The 17,640-nt window shown below is 48.1% G+C and overlaps 1 protein-coding gene across 15 annotated transcripts in view; it reads right to left on the bottom strand.

Annotated features, from left to right (window-relative positions):
- Positions 1-17,640, bottom strand: part of CYRIB (CYFIP related Rac1 interactor B) — a 478,070-nt gene that overhangs the window by 295,299 nt on the left and 165,131 nt on the right. The gene's annotated exons all lie outside the window — the stretch shown is intronic.

Here is a 17,640-nt window from a genome sequence, read left to right as displayed (position 1 = left end):
CCTCTGTGTGAGCGTGCGTATTGATAGGGCTATGACCGATTGATTCAATACAGAGAAGGGCAGCCGCATCGCCAGCAATTTAGAGGAGGACGTTTGGTGCATACTACAAGTCCTAAGGGGGAATGAGTGGAGAGCCCGCACCGGAGCCTGTTTGAGTCATCTCCCTGGCACCTACTTAGCGCATCATCGCTCCCGCTCCGCGGGACGCATGCGGGAGTGCGCCGGGCAAAGCCCCGGCCAAGGGCGGGCCCGTATGAGCCCGTCCGAGTCCGACGAGGCAGGGCTGGGTCCCCCCTCTTAATTTCATCTTCCAGCAAGGTCAGTTGGTCATATATTTGGGGAAAAAATCTCCCAGGTTTATCTTTGTTTCTTGTTGACTGTCTGGCTAAGTGCACCTAGGTTGTCAATGATGAGCAAACGCGAAGGGAAAAAACTAGGTGCCTCCCACGATGGCAGAGTGGTGGGGACGCTCGATCAGTTTATCCTTCGGGCAACCTCTGTCCTGGAAAATGAGATTCAGATGACCGAGCGTCGGTTGTCTATGGACCTATTACTAAACAAGAGATCTTCCCTGGGGACTATAGCCACAGCCCGCTCGCCAGCTCATTGTGATGCAACCACTATTATACCTCTGTCTAATAATGAGGTCGGTATTGAACTTCCAAACCCCCTTGGCACTCCAGTGGATTTTTCAAAATCGACACTGACTCATAGTAACACCACAGCCAGTGTCTCTACACGTGCTTCCGCCCGGCCACCAAATAAAAAAACATTACCAAACGATTAGCTGTTGAACCAGCAGTAAAAAGAAGCGGGGAGGATGTCCACAAAGGCCTTGTACAGCAAAAGTGGCATGGTCAAACAAAACTCATGGCCGTGTCTTACCCGGGGAGGGCAGTCGATGTTGATTTGGGTGATGGTGATACCAATCATGTAGTGGGAAAAGGTACTAACTCAAACTGTGATTCAGAAGGGCACTCGTCAGGGCTGTCTCCTCTCTCCCCGCTGCTGTTCGCCTTGGCAACGGAACCCCTGACAGCATTGGTGAATTCCGCGGCTTGCAGTGGCCTCCGACAGTTGGTGACAGAATCTTTCTCTACACCAACATGTCTTACTGTTTCTGGAAGCCCACAAGGTGACATAGCAACAGGAGTTTCATATCCTAGAAGTCTTTGGCGCTTTCTCCGGCCTACTCATGAACAAGGCCAAATCCTATATACCCTATTGCTTTATGCCTGCCGGTCATGCCATGGGCACCAGAGTTACAGGTGCGCCCACTGGGGTTTAAATATCTAGGGATTTTCATTGCGGATGATTGGGACCAGACGTACGTTGCCAAGCTACAGCCTCAGCCGATAGCCTGACAAAGGGCATAAAACACTGGTCTGCCCCCTATTGTCACTACTGGGCCGATCGCCCATTTTAAAGATGGTCTCTTTCCTGAGGCTTCTCTATAAGCTCCAGAACCACCCCTTTCTGTTGGGACGAGTCTTTTTGGCTAAGGTCAATGTACTGACAAGGGACCTTTAGTAGGAATGCGAAGTCCCCCTGATCTCCCTTGCAAAGTGCAGACCTACCTTTGATGATGTATAGCTACCACAGACATACTCTTACTACAGAACAGTGTACCTACTTGTTCTTAACTGCTGGCTCAAGGGGTTTGGCGAGCCCGTATACGCGGTGGAGAGGTGTATCATGGATCGCAGCAACCTCCCTGACTTGCTCTATTAGAGAGGGTCGGGTGGAATCCCGGGCTCTCTACCCGCCGCTACAAAGGACATACTAACTGTTTGGGTGAATATGGCGAAATGCATGGTATGGGCAAGCAGGCCATACTGTGGAGGAGACTAGGCTCCCACAGGTCACTGCTCTCCGCGGGACAATATAGGCCTATCAACAGTGGGCGACATGCTGCACAATGGTTTGCTGAAGTACTTTCAGGACCTGCAGACAGAATACCACATGATTCGTACCCAGTTCTTCTGCTATCTTCAGCTCTGACATGCGCTCATGCCATACAAACAATCTAACACGGCCAATCCAGAAAACTCACCTTTGGAGGCAAGAATCCTACAGACTAATATTAAGTCCCACAAACCGTCCATCATACATCAGACACTGCTGCGCAACCGAACGGACACGTTGGTCAGGGTGAGGGAAGTGTGGGCGCAAGACCTGGGACCACTGGAGGAGAAAGACTGAATCGAGGCGGTGATGGCCACACAGATCTGGCTAGCTGCTAGACCACACGTACCTTACAAGAACACAACTGTAAAAAATTGTACTGATTAGCACAGGATGTTGCCTACGCTGCAATGACCGAATAACGAATTTGCTACATACATTCTGGCAATGTTCGGTCTTAGTACCCCTCTGAGATGTGTGTGTGTGGGTATGGGGGGGGGGGCTTGGAAACCTTGAAAAGAACACTGGACCGAAGGATACCCAATGATCCGAAATTGATCCTCTTACACACCACAGGAGATATAGGGGGTGACAGATGCCGGAAAGCATTGCCCTAGTTGGGTCTATTGGTGGCAATGCGAGACATAGTACGGGCATGGAAAGACACTGCGGCCCCTCCTGTCGACAGACATGCCACAGGTATGGGTTATTGCACTAGTCTGTAATGGACAGTTTACTTAGCAAGTGGGTGCCCACAGAAACACAATATGATTCGGAAGGAGTGGGCCGGTCACAGAGGGATACTGTTGGAACCCTGCCCACCCAGACCATGGCCCATGATGGGAGACGCACGTCCTCACAGGGCCACAGCTGACTGACTGTAAGGGGGGGGGGGAATCCGAAGTCTCCTCTGTTTCTTCTCGACTGTGCGTTAATTGTGGCTGTCAAACTGTCAATCTAATATGAACTTGAGCACAGATAGTGGTTTAGTATAGGTTATTCGGCACCACTAAGAAATTCTCACAAATAATATCTCTTTGGGGTTATATTTGACGGTGCTAAAAGGTAGAAGGAACCACCATAATCCTTCTCAAAGACGGCACGAGCCTTACACAAGCTATAATATTCCTTAGCACACGTAAGTTGAAATGATGTTATATATACAAGTGTTTCCACATTCTGATATAATCATGAGAAGTAGTTTGTTATTGGTTCTTCAATTTCGGTTTTATTCTTGTTCACTGGAACTTTTCAACACAGCCACACAGCCGACACGTGTTTCGTCGTATCTGGGAATGTAACCCTACAACTTTTTCAAGGCTAATTCCAGATCTGTTCTCTCTCATCAGTATGCGGTGATACTTCCAACCCGCATGGGGGTTCTACGGGGGTCCTCAGCTGTATATTTTTCTATGATTGCAATCCATTTATCTCCATTTTTAGGTCGAAGCACGACCTGCATTCAATGCGTAAGCATTGATTGCAGTGCTTCGACAACTATTGCTACCCGTTTTTGGGAATGTGGACAGGAGAGGGTGCACGAGCGCAGATCTGCTCAGTTTTTACCTCGTGAGCGCGCACGGCGCCGTGCCCCTCTCCTGCCTCATTCCCTTGCGCAAACACTCTACACTCACGCATGCGCACATACACACACTGCATACACACACGCACCCTCCCTTAAACAGACACACGCGCACACAGACAGACGCACGCACTCAAACATACACACACGCGTACACCCCACCCCCACTCACCCCTCCTCTCCCTCAACACACTCACCTGTTCTGGCGGTGCTCGGCGGCGGTTCTGCCTCTCGGGCGGCGATAGCGCTTTGCGGGGTTCTCTCACCACATGAGAGCCCCGCCTTCCCCATGCGCCCGGCCGCTCTTCACCCGGTCCCCCATCTCGGGACCGGAACTGAATCCGGAGACTTCGTGGCTCTCTCTCGCTCTCTCCGCGATGGGGCGGGACTTCCGGTTGGGGCCGCGATGGGATTCGCCGGCTGCCCAACCGCTTCCGGGTCGTCGCAGGCAGCGCGGCGGCCCGGCGGGGACTTGTTCACATATTTTTCTTTTTTGCGTCTTCTCCTCGTCATTGGCCATACAGATGGACGCAAAGCTCAGAGTAAAGGTAAGAAGGCGCCATGATGTGAAACTTACGACTTTTTGCTTCAAAGCTCGTGCTATTCAGACCAAGAGACAGAGTCACGTGCAGAGCTGAATGTGTCCATGTTTGCCTATCCTGGAAGTTCGTGTCTGATTTGAGCAGCTGCGCGGTACTGCTCTCGGTAACTGGAAGTGGTTTGATATTTTACTAGAGTTGGCAGTCATTCTACATGAACAGTGTATTGTCTTTCTTATCTATACCGTGAATAAACACCATACTTTCTACTGAACCTTAATTAATCAATTAATTAATTAATTTGCCACGCTCATGTAGGGTGCATTTGGTCCAGGGACCCCTTCAGGACAGCACATTTGGTGCATAATATCAATAACATCATATTGCTGGGAAATGGGTGCATTTGGAAGCAGTTTAAATGTGGGAACTGTAATGGGCAAAGGCAGAGGATATTGGGTTTTGTGCGAACAACCATGCCATTAGCCCCTTTTTACTTTTTACTGACTTCCCTGCTTGCTTTTCCGTCGGTGTACTTCAGTCTGTGAGTCCACTGTATGTTCCATCTGTTTTCTTTGACTGTCCACTGCAGAACATTATGATTTGCTGAGCAGGGGGCACTTAAAATGTACCCCTATCTATTACAGAGTGAGGCAGCTGTCACTCAAACCCAGCTATGAGGAGATTACCAGATGGTGACAGCTCGATCAATAGTTTGAGAACACAGTCTGTTTTAAGGGTAAACCTGTGAGGAGAAGGCCTACTACCGCAGGTAAAATCCACTCAGATCCCGAAAGTGGAGTCCTTCATTCCGCCTGTGAGTCTGTGGTGGGCTTTATAGTGTAACACCCTTATGTGCCTTGTGTTTGGACGCGTGTGGTGTCATGGAGTGGGGGTGTGGGTATCCACTCCCATGGTGTATTGCATGCTGAAAAAAATGGTAGTTATTTTTAATATCAATACATCTAAGTCACGTAAATACAACATATGTTGCATTACAAATGCTATAGGTGTCACATTTGCGAAAGTTATAACTATAGGCATTGTAAATGACAAAGCTATTAATTTAGCTATTTTCAAAACCAACACATAAATAAAAAAATTGTCATTTACAAGACCAATAGCTCAAACTTTCCTAATGCGAGACCTATTGCATTGCAAATGCTTGTTTAAATTGTTGCTGGAAGGCTTTCGCCCGATATATCGCAGCCCGAGAAGTGTTCCCCGTTTATGATCAGCGTGTCCGCTCGATTATCATCCCCGTAGAACCCCCATGCGGGTTGGAAGTATCACCGCATACTGATGAGAAAGAACAGATCTGGAAATAGCCTTGAAAAAGTCGTAGGGTTACATTCCCAGATACGACGAAACACGTGTCGGCTGTGTGGCTGTGTTGAAAAGTTCCAGTGAACATGAATAAAACAGAAATTGAAGAACCAATAACAAACTACTTCTCATGATTATATCAGAATGTGGAAACACTTGTATATATAACATCATTTCAACTTGCGTGTGCTAAGGAATATTATAGTCTAATATGAACTGTTGTGACTGTTTTGCCTTGCTATTGGCTTTGGGACATGCGTTGGTGATGTGTGGTTAAAATTGGGGAAAAAAAACAGGAAAAAAAACACCACCACAAAAGTTTACACATTAATTACAACACACAGGAAGTCATCACTTTCCTCGGATGTCGGAATGCCTTCCATGAGATACTAGAAAAGGTGTTGCGAATAACAAATATATATTTTTCCTCAACTATTTCGTCTGATACTTCAAATAGATATACCATTTGCCTTTCCCATTCTGTAAAGATACAATAGAAAGAATGGAGTCCAGCATCGCACCCTTAGAGTTGGACACTTGCACTGAAGTAACAAGGAAATAAACAGTAGGTAAGAATGGCACTGTGTGTACAGAAAGAATCTCGGCTCTGCTCATGCATTCGTGCAGGGAGATGGGCTTGTATCATTTGAGCGAGTCGGAACATGTTGCTGTTTTCGGTATGCGCTCATTTCCGCATAAACCAAAGCGGGTAAAAAACAAAAGGAATGCAGTGCAAAGGGCAAATCCAATCCACGAACAGCAACAGAAAGACAGGAGAAGAATCAATCACCCAAAGATATGTTTATTGCTTCATTTTCAAAACCTGTTCTGCCTTCTCGGATTGCATTCAGCTACAGTGGAATAGTACACTGAGCCCGTTTCTAAAGCACCCAGTTTGAATATCTCGAGGGACACCACCCCACATATCTTACGTTATGATAATAATCTTAAAACCTTCAATTACGATGCCTTTGTGCATGGCGCCTTAAATGTCTTTCAAGGAGAGGCAAAGCCACGCGATGGTAAGCAGAGGTAAGCAAGGTAAAGAGGTGAGGTAGACATGGGAAGCCGACTTAAAATGAGAGTCTTCTTACTGCACCATACAGCTTCTCTTTGAAGCCAACCGCAAACATTCTACTTTTCCGAGGCAACGGGTCACTGTGGCTCTTTTCCTTTAACCGATGGAGGATGATCACATTTTCCCCGTTTTCTCTGATTCAGTCTTGACCACAATTCCGTTACTGGCCCAGAAGCCTCGAGAAAGCCCTAAGTGAACATACCAGATGGTGTGTAACGCTCTTGCTTCATCATGGCTGGTGGTCTACCTAACATGTATGTACAAGATGTGACCACTGAAGAGGATGCAACAGCATGGAAATAAAAGACAGGCTGACTCAAACCATGTCTTCCAAGAAAATGCTTGTCGAACATAAATACAGTGATTCCAAATATTGTATGGCAATTACGTATTTATTTGCTTCAACAAGTCTGAGAAAAAGGCTAGCTCAAGACAGAGGAAATTAGCACACCATGATACGTCAAATCTATTTAACTGAGCCGTTTCGTAAACATTGACGAAAAAGGGAAACACCAAGTATTAATTTAACAAGCCTAGGTCTTTAGCAGAGCCGGACTGAAAACCCAAAGCATAACTGGCAATTTTATCGGCCCAGCCCCTGCGGAAGCACTGCCTGCTCCCCTGATACCAGAAATGCTCGCATGCTGCAGATTTTTCAGCGCCGCTACTAAATCTGCCTCTAATAACAAAAAAAACAAGCATTTATAATGCAATGGTCTCGGCTTTGTTAAAGTTAGAGCTATTGGCATTGCAAATGGCATTTCTTTTTTTAACAAATAAATGGTATTGTCATTTACAATGGCAATAGGTGAGCATTAGAGAGTAGTATAGAGTATTAGCGGACACAGAGCCACACACACACACACACACACACACACACACACACACACACACGTGAGGGAGTGTGATGTTTGTGGGGTTCGTATATGAGAGTGCAATGTTTGTGGGGTTCTTGTGTGAGGGAGTGCGATGTTTGTGGGGTTCGTGTGTGAGGGAGTGTGACATTTATGCGTGACTCGTGTATATAACGGAGATACTTGTGTGCAGGTAAGTGAACAGTGTTCTGGGAGAGAGAGAGAGAGAGAGAGAGAGAGACAGTGTTTTTGTGTTTGTGAGAGGGGAAGTGTGTGTGTGAGAGGGGAAGTGTGTGTGTGAGAAAGAGGTGTGTGTGGGGGGGGGAGGGGGAGGAGACGGAGGGAGAGGGAACGTAAAGGAGACAGGAGAGAAGCGAGAGCCCCCTCTTGAAAGGAGGAGCCACGCAGGTGAAATGTTGGCAGCAGGCCCTGGGGCCGCTCCCCTGCATCTGAACGAGGGTCTGAGACCGTGGCAGAGTGCCCATGGGGTGATGTGTCCCTCGCTCTGTGCTCTGTCTGTCTGTCTGTACAACTAGCTGCCCAGACAGGCTGGCAGGCGGAGGGTGAGGCAGACAGCCAGGACAGAGCGACACGCAGACAGACAGACATGGGTAGAGCGCACAGTCACGCCCCTGGCACTGTGCCCCACCTGCCCCCTCCCTCTTGCTGCCAGACCCTCATTAACATCAGATGTTAATGACCAGACAGAGCCTCCGAGGTGCTGCAGAAAACACGCTGCATTTAGGCCGCCGAGTAACCCACGACTTCAAAGTATGCACCTTGCTTTCAATAATTAATCCCAAACCGCAACTATCAGGCACATAGTTTGCAAGGATTTGACCTGGAATCCATTAAAACAATCATCTCGTATCTGGGGCGCAATTATAAAGTCAAGGCATTAGACTCTTTTACGTTACTTTTCTAATGACAAGAGCAGTATAGTGCCTAGATATAACGTGGCATAGTACAGAAGTGACGGGTTTGTCGAGTATGTCTGCCCAAGACACTCCTCTTTCTAATAGAGCTCCATTTCCACATTACCCAACACAAGCAATACTGTTTCCGCCACCTCAGCTGCTGCAAGATGACCCTACCTCCTCAAACAGCCTAACTCTGCACCGGTCCCACTGTTTTCCATTTTCGCTATAATGAGATCTCGAAATCCAATGTTGTTTAACTTGTAAAGAGCAGAGAGGCAGCTGGTTTAGCGACGCCCCATACCAAAACATGGCAAACCTGACCCCACACACTCACTCATCATGTCTCCCTGCACATCCCCTATCAGTGCTTGTCATGCAGTCACCCGTATCCCCTCCATCATCTCTTCCAGGCTCCTCTTCATATCCTGCAGTACCATCACTCCCATGATATCGGACAGTCTCCTCTCCACCCCCCACCAGTGCTCGCCCCTTAACACTCTCCCTTCCCGGGAGGTCGGACGACATCTCCCTCCTGTAGGATGTCAGCGAAGCTGACTATGTCAGCGATCCCACAGATCCGAGCGGCCCCAAAGGAGGCATCGGTGTCAAAGGCGGCAGAAGGGGCACGGGGTGAATTGGAGGCAGGCTCGGGAGGGGAGGCAAGGGAGGCAGCGGAGGAAGCAGGCCGCGGCCGACTTCAGGTCTCAACGGGCGCAGACGGTACATTGCGCCGCTGGTCAGGCAGGGCAAGGGCCCCAGGGTAGGAACGAAGCGCCAGGTCCACGGCCTCTGAGGAGAATCAACGATCGATGGTGACGCCTGACAGAACAACGAACACTCTGGGGTCGATGACTGACTGTACCAGGGCGCGCGCGAGGCACGGGGGCAACGGGCACGAGCGCGCCGCAATGGGAGAGACCAAAAGTGACGATGAACAGGGGGTGTTGAAATTGGCAATGTATATACACATAAGCGGCGTTCATTTGTGTTCACTGTATCCCTTGTTGTAAGCAGAACGGATATCGCTAAAACACTGACTGTGTTATCCCGCTAGCATAGACCCATGCACACACGTACACGACAGCCATTTTAGGTATCATGGTCTCCCTGTTCACGATCGCCCGTCAGCACGCTTCCCTGACCCTGCAAGCTTCCCCCATGCACCCTGACCGCCCCCGCTCTCACATGCATGACTCTGTCTCTGAGAATCGCACCCCGCGCCTGACCAACACCTCCTGTCCCTCCATGAATACCCCTCCTGTGATGACCTCTTCCTCTGAACCTAATTGTTTGCACGGACCGCTGGTCATCCCTTAGCCTGAGGATACAGTTTATTGCCCACTACTGTATGCACTCGTCTCTCTTGAAAGAAGCCACTATTGATCATGACCACCCCACCCCCTGAGATTCGATCAGGCACACACATTCCAATGGAATCAGCAGAACTCTCAGCTGCGTGACAGCCCCCTCCTATTGCATGAAGGATAAGGGCCCCTACTGTAGCCACGTGTTGGAATATCTTCGTACTTCACAATGTATTGATTGTAATAAAGGATGCCTGTGTGCCACAAACCTGTGTATAAAAGGCGAAGCCTCAGAGAAACTTGTTAGAGCACCTCCCGAAGACACTATGCGAGTGTCCCAAATGACAGGCTCTCCCTCATGAGTAATAAACCTTTCCTTTTCTTCCTGCTTCCAGTGCCCGTCTCTTTATTTGGTAATTATTCAAGATGGAAACGAAGAGTCGCCCTGCACCAGCAGCCTGGGCATTGGGTGCGATCGGGGCAGACTTTTTAACAGGGGGGGGGGGGGGGGGGGGGAGGGCAAAAAGCGAGCAGAACGAGCAACAGGGGGGGGCAGAAAAGCAAGCACTCACCGGCTGGGACGGAGGACTTGGCGACTTCTTCAGGCGGCGGTCGGGCCGAAATGGCATAAGAAAAGCGCCGCCATTTTCGCGTTCGGGGGAATGGTTTTGCAGTTGAGTGACGGATGATGTCACAGAGTTAAAAACTGCAAAAAACACGCCCCCGAATCCGAAAAAGACGGGGCTTTAACTGAGTGACGCCCCTCTCCTCCAATGGCTGGCCAGCATTTAGGAGGCCAGCCAATGGAGAAGAGGGGCGGGTTCAAACCCCCACACTGTGTTTACATAAAATCTCGGCTGTGCGAACACTGCTGTGCAGTGAAACGCTAGGCCGAGACCTAAAAACGAGCCCCCAATCTCTCAGTGAAATGCCCGGTACAGCCAGCCCGCCCTGGTCTTTAGAGAGGGCCACCTAACATTTAGACAAATTATAAGCGAGATCAGAAACCACATTTTCCTGCTTGGTCGGATTTATTTATTCTAGTAGTGTTCATCACAATGAGGGTCAGGATGGTACTATTCAGTTACTACATTCAGCGAACTAATTTTGCAATAACATCACAATTAGTTAATGTCAACATGTTAGGTATGTTGCTATGAATTCCACACAAGTGCTTCTTTGTAAAAAAAAAAGTAGCTTCCAATAGCACTTAAGACCTAGAAAAGTGGCATAGTAAGTAAGCAACAAACTGACCATTTACACCTGCTTTCCTTATTTATACACTGTATCAAAATGTTGTCCATAAAAAGACACAGATCCATAGAAATTCAGCAGTTATAGTTTTCTCAAGTAACTATAACTCGTGCCCTCCCAATCAGTTTTCTCATCAATAATTTCATTGCAAATGTTGCAATGATATCACTGAGGCCTTAGAAGAGGTCATGAGTGATGCAATATGTGGGGCAATTAACATTGCATGGTGATGGCGCAAGTTATAGTTACCTTAGGGCATGAGTTATAGAAACTTGACATAACGAACTAGAACTTTTCAATTTCTATGATTTTGTGTGTGTAAAATCTGAACCTAACTATAACTTCACTGTAACCTTTGTTTTTTTCCAGTGAATTTTAAAGTTTTTTTTATATTTTATTTCCCAGCTATAACATCCCTGTTACCTTTGTTTTTTCAGTTTATTTCTATGTTGTTAATGTTATTTCCTACCTATAAAGTTCCTGCAACCTGGGTGTGTGAGGGTGTGGCTGTATGAGTGTGAGAGTGAGCAATCTTGGTTAACTAAAAACTGACAGACACGTTTCAGCATTGCCGCCTCCTACCGGACCAGGTTGCAGTAGGCAAACTCGCATTAAAAAGTGTCCATTCTCTCTGTTGCTCAACAATGAGACTGTCATAAGTGTGAAAAGATAAGTGTTCAATTTCTGCTGCCGTTCTCTAGTTCAGGTGTCTCCAACCTTTTCTATAATAAGAGCTACTTCTGTTCAATTAAACTCATCGAAAGCTACCAATATTACTAATGTTGCAATAGGGACCACATCAGATACGATTACATTAGTGCCCACTATATACGAGAATACTAGCAGTGATCAATTCAGTGAAGAAGTAATGTTAAAAAAAGCTTTGTCACTATGGAAAGCCTCTACATATGTAATACATAAAAGCCATAGCTATATTGCCTCTGGCATTGAGATAATACCATTTGTAAAAATATCGCCAGTAGCTCTCCAATATCAGCTTTAAATATATTTTGGAAATGTATCCATTTTTTTCTGAATATCGGCTTATGAGATCTGTAAAGATACACATTTGTGTCTCAAATATATACTCTCAATTCTGGTATATGTATTTTAATTCACCCAAGCAAAAGCTACTAATTTAGTGGGCTGAACTGCTCATAGGAGAGCTACTTACAGGTAGCTGGGGAGCTACCAGTAGCTCACGAGCTACTCGTTGAGAAGCCTGCTCTAGTTGACGATTAAGAACAAAACAATTATGGAAAAGCCACCCATAAGGGTCTTTCCTCCAATAGATTGTCTAACTCTAGGAACCTGAAGGGAAAAAATTGTGGGATAGAGAAGAATGCCTATTATCACGCAGGGCACCATGTACAAGGCAAAGAGCTTTATAAAGCAGCAATGTAAAGACGCCATGTCTGGCTATACATGGTCATACCTCTCGAGTTACTGTGCTGATTTGGTAGTAAAGGTTTGTACCGGCTGATGTTTTTGCAGAGCCAAAAAGAAATGCGTTACTTACCTGTAACAGCAGTTATCCAGTATTGGTGTCTTTCATAGATTCACATGCCTGAATCATTCCCCGTCGTCGAGACGGGAGTCCCCGGTACATAGAAAAGTAATGTCCTATAGACATACATAGAGAAAGTAGGCCTAAGGGCCTTGCCTTAGTAGCCTATCTATGTCCTTTTGTAAAAAGGACCAAATTCCAGAAGGTAGCCAATCAGCTACCACCTCCCTCTAGAACCTTCCTGTCAGGAGCCTCAGTCTCTCAGATTTTCGTACGCACTAAGCTAGGTAGGCGTAGTATATGTTAGAGAGAGAGAGATGAGACCTTCCAGGGGAGGTGGGAGGGTTGCATGTGATCTATGAAAGACACCAATACTGGATAACTGCTGGTACAGGTAAGTAACGCATTTCTTATCCAGTATTATGGGTGTCTTTCATAGATTCACATGCCTGAATCAGAGTAGCAAGCAATATATTATGCACATTTCTGATGGAACAGCATAAGCAGTCTGAGATAATACATATCATGCGACTAAGAACCATCAACAAGTAACAAGAAGTAAGTAAATAAATGTGCATGCCAGTGAAGGATGGTGGGAAGGAGGAAGGCTCACCTCACTGCAATAGGTGGCGAAGCACAGCCTGGCCCACAGCTGCATCCTGCATCAGTTCTGTGTCCAGGCAGTAATGCCTGGTGAAGGTATGAGGCGATTTCCAGGTCGCCGCTCTGCAAATGTCCAGTATCGGCACTCCAGCAAATAGCGCCGCTGATGTGGACACAGCTCTTGTAGAATGAGCTCTCACCTTGGAATGTAATGGCCGTCTGGCCTTGTCGTGGCAAAAGGCAATTGCAGAAGATATCCATCTTGAGATACCCTGTTTGGAAAGTGGCATGCCTTTTCTAGGTCTGCTGAAAGCGATGAAAAGCGGATTAGTTTCTGAAGTTCTTTTTTTTATCTACCATAGGTAAAACTTGAGACACCTCTTCAGATCCAGAGAGTGCAGGGACATTTCCGCTGCAGTGCTGGGATTTGGGAAAAATGAACGGAGGACCAGAGGTTCATTAAGGTGGAAGTCCGACGGGACCTTAGGTATAAATCGAGGATTAGTTCTTAAAATCACTATTTTCCTTGAATTGCATGAAAGGATCTTGTATGCAAAGAGCCTGTAGTTCGCTGACCCTCCTGGCTGAGGTCAGAGCAAGTAGGAGGGCTGTTTTCCAGGAGATGTATTTGACATCAGCCCTGTGGATGGGCTCGAAGGGGTGCTTCATCAGCTGGTTGAGCACCACGTTGAGATGCCATGATGGTGGAACTCTCCTTGGACGAGGAAAGGATCTGTAGAGCCCTTTAAGGAATTGCTTTATTAACCTGTGGGACCAGAGAGAGGGTCCTTTTGAAGTTCTTGTAAACCGGGAGATTGCTGCCAAATGCACTCTGATAGAAGCATGCGCAAGACCCGATTGTGCTAGTTGTAAGAGGTATGGAAGCAACTGCTCTGGGGTAACTTGAAATGGATGGAGACATTTGTCTCTACACCAGATGCAAAAGCGTTTCCATTTTAAGGAATAGGTCTTATTTGTGCTATCAGCTCTTGCTTTTGCGAGGACATCTTGCACTCTTGCGGAATGTCTAGTTGGTAGAACTCTCTGTACTCAGGAGCCATGCCGATAATTTGAGTGAGTTCAGGCTCGGATGAAGTACTTGGCCTTTGGACATCGTGAGAAGAGACGGATGTTGGCCTAGACGGATTGGAGGTTGGACTGAAAGGCGGTGGAGGTCCGTGAACCAGTGTTGTCTCGGCCAGAACGGTGCAATCAGAATTAGGGTGCAGTGTTCCGTCTTCATTTTCCGAAGGACCCTTGGGATCAGGGGAAATGGCAGAAATGCGTACGCAAACACGTTGAGCCAGGCGATGGAAAATGCATTTCCTAGGGACCGCGATTGGGGATGCCAACTTGCGTAGTTGCGGCATTTGGTGTTCTCCCTGGTGGCAAAGAGGTCTATCTGCGGTCTTCCCCATTCTGAGAAGATGTGGTTCAGCACTGTTTGGTCGCGTTCCCACTCGTGGGACAGCGATCTCCGTCTGCTCAGAGCGTCTGCTATGAGGTTGTCCTTGCCTGGGACATACTCCGCTGTTAGAGTGATATTCTGGAGCACAAGCCAGTTGCAGAGTTTTTGCGATTCGCAAGATAGTGTAAGCGAACGCGTTCCTCCCTGCTTGTTCAGGTAATGCATTGTTGTGGTGTTGTCGGTTCTGACAAGCACTGTGGAGTTCCTGATGCGCGGGAGGAAGGCTTGTAGAGAGAGAAAGACTGCTCTGAGTTCGAGAAGGTTTATGTGGAGTTGACGTTCCTGGTCTGTCCACTTGCCGCTGATCTGCAATTCTTGAAGGACCGCTCCCCATCCCTCGAGGGAGGCATCCGTAGTTATGACATGTGGAGTTGCAGGCAGCAGGAATGGTAGACCTTGCGAGAGGTTCCTGGGCGACATCCACCACCGCAAGGCTTTTGTGATCCGCTGAGTGATGACTATGTGATCGTCGAAAGAGCCCATGCTCTGGGTCCACTGTCTGGCCAATGCCTCCTGCAGAGGGCGCATTTTGAGCCGGCAGTGTGGGACAAGCAGGATACACGAGGACATCATCCCTAGGAGGGACTTGAAAGTGCGGACCCGTATGGATGTCTTCGTGGTCAGTGCGGTAGCCAGCGAGATAAGTTTGTGTGTCCTTTCTTGTGATGGGAATGCTTTTGAGCATTTCGTATTCAAGGTTGCCCCGAGAAAGGTGAGAACTCGGGAAGGTTGCAAGGCAGATTTTTGGTAATTGAGCGTCAAACCCAGGTGCTGGAAAAGATTGAGACAGGCGTTGGAGGACTCGGCTGCGTCTGTCAGAGATGGAGCTTTCACCAGCCAGTTGTCCAGGTAAGGGAAGACCTGGTGTCCATGTTGACGTAGGAAAGCTGCCACAGGGGAGAGGCACTTGGTGAAGATTCGAGGTGCCGTTTTGAGGCCAAATGGGAGGACGCAGAATTGGTAGTGCTGACCTGCGACTGCGAATCTGAGGAATTTTCTGTAGCGTTTGTGGATAGGGATGTGGTAATATGCGTCTTGCAGGTCTAAAGACGTTATGAAGTCTCCCTCCTCCAGCGACCCTAGGATCTCTTGGATAGTCACCATGCGGAACAATTGACTCTTCAAGAATGTATTGAGTGCCCTGAGGTCTAGAATGGGCCTCAATTTCATCGCCTTCTTCCGTATGAGAAAGAAGCGGGAATAGAATCCCTTCCCTTTTTGAGCTGAAGGAACTCGTTCTATTGCTCCTTTCTTCAACATGGAAGATACCTCTTGAAGGAGTAATCGTACATGCCTGTGTTGTAGTTGGCGAGGAGGAGTTGTTGGGGGAATTGAGGTGAATTCCAGTGAGTGTCCAAATTGTATCACTTGAAGTACCCACCGATCTGTAGTTATTGATTTCCAATTGTGGAGGAAGTGTGTTAGTTTCCCTCCAAGTTCGAAAGAACGAGATGGTAGAGGGACTGGCTGGAGGAAACGGTCATTGGTGTCCGCCAGTGGCCTTTCTCTGAGATTTGCCCCTGTAGTTAGACCTTCCGTAGGAGGTCTGGCGGCCCTGTGGCTGTTGTCGCTGTTGGTACTGCGATCTGTTTTGGTTATAAGAGTAAGAGGTCTTGCTTTGGTACGATCCTCTGTAAGAGGGCTGACCTCTGCCCCTGCTCCCTCGAAAGGACTGGCTTTTGATCTGTAATGTGCCCAGTGCTTGTGCCGTATCCATGTCCTTTTTGATGGTTTGTAAGGCCTCGTTGATCTTCTCGCCAAAGAGGTGCTGTCCGTCATAGGGCATGTCGAGGACCTTTGTTTGGACTTCTTGACGGAAGGATATGGCTTTCAGCCAGCCTTGTCTTCTCAAGACCGCGGCTCCCGCCCAGCTGTCTAAAGCCGGTCATTGCCACGTCTACAGCACAGTCAATGAGCTCTGATGCCGATGTTTGTCCTTCTTTAAAGAGTGATTGGACTTCCTCCTTGAGATCATCAGGCAGTTTTGTGAGGTATGGTGCAATATCCTCCCACAGTTGTCTGTTGTAACGGCCTAGCAGCGCGATGGCATTAGCTATCTTAACTGTCATGGCCGATGTAGTAGAGAATCGTTTGCCAATGCCGTCCAATTTCCTACCCTCCTTGTCCGGTGGAGCTGACAAAGGGGATGATGGATTCCTAGAGTTCTTTTGGGCCGCTTGGGTAACCACGGAATCTGGTTTAGGATGTCCAGTAAGGCATGCTGGAGCTGTCGACGGTGCCTTATACTTTTTGTCTAGCCTTGGAACCACAGCGGAGACCGAGGCTGGCGTCTGCATGAGCGGTTTTCCTTGTTCCCAAATGTGATCAATGATGGGAATTGATCTGGAGGTTTTCTTGACAGGGTCCTTAAAATCGTACAAGAAACAGTCAGTTTCGTGAGATTCCATGGTCATGTGGAATCGTGTGGCCGCTCTCTCCACCAAATTGTGGAAACCGCCAATATCTGCTGGCGGCGAATCTGAGGTAGTGGGCTCAGGTGTAGCTGGGGACGGAGCGATGTAGTCCTCATCGTCTCTGTGCTCCGACTGGTCGTCCTGTACCTCCCCTTCTTCCGGACCTTCGTCCTCAGAAGACGGGACATGGTGCACCTGTTCCCGTTCTGGACGGACCACCAAAGGTGACTGCCTAGGTTTTGAGGATGTGGTCTGCCCTGGAGTAGGTGGAATCTGCCCTGTTGGTGGGGCTGATGACGATTCCGGGAAGCGCTGCTTATAGTCTTGTATCAGAAATTGCAGGTCTGAGACTATGGACACCGGGAGGCATACCATTGGTGTGACATGCGTTTGAACCTGTGTATCCACAGACTCTTCTGCACAAACCACGTCGTCGCCTTCATCAGTGCTTTGGCACTTGACTATGAGATCTGATGGACTGGTGGCCTGATCGTATTGATCGTCGTCAGAGTCCTCACCCTGTAGCAAACAAGCTGGTGGCGATTTGTGCACCCTGCTTGGCGAGGTTAAATCCGGTGTAATGGCTATTTTACTCCTTTTTGCCGATGGAATCGTCGACGGCTGTGTGGAAATCAAGCCGGATTGTTTCCAGAGCGTTTTTGGTGGCGTCGTCGACGGTGTCGTCGTCGACTGGGGGTCGATTGGCAACGGTGATTTCGTTGACGGAATCTACGTCGACGGTAGCCTCGTCGACGGTGTGTTCGTCGACGGTGTGTTCGTCGCCATTGTCGTCGACGGTGTACTCGTCACCGGTGTCTTCGTCGCAATCATCGTCGATGGTGCGCTCGTCGACGGTGTCTTCGTTGCCGAAGATGTTTTTACCGTCGTC

The sequence above is a fragment of the Lissotriton helveticus genome, chromosome 4_1 (assembly GCF_964261635.1).
Source record: "Lissotriton helveticus chromosome 4_1, aLisHel1.1, whole genome shotgun sequence".
Taxonomy (NCBI): domain Eukaryota; kingdom Metazoa; phylum Chordata; class Amphibia; order Caudata; family Salamandridae; genus Lissotriton; species Lissotriton helveticus.
Note: the sequence above shows the minus strand (reverse complement) of the source record. Positions and strands in the feature narration are given on the sequence as shown.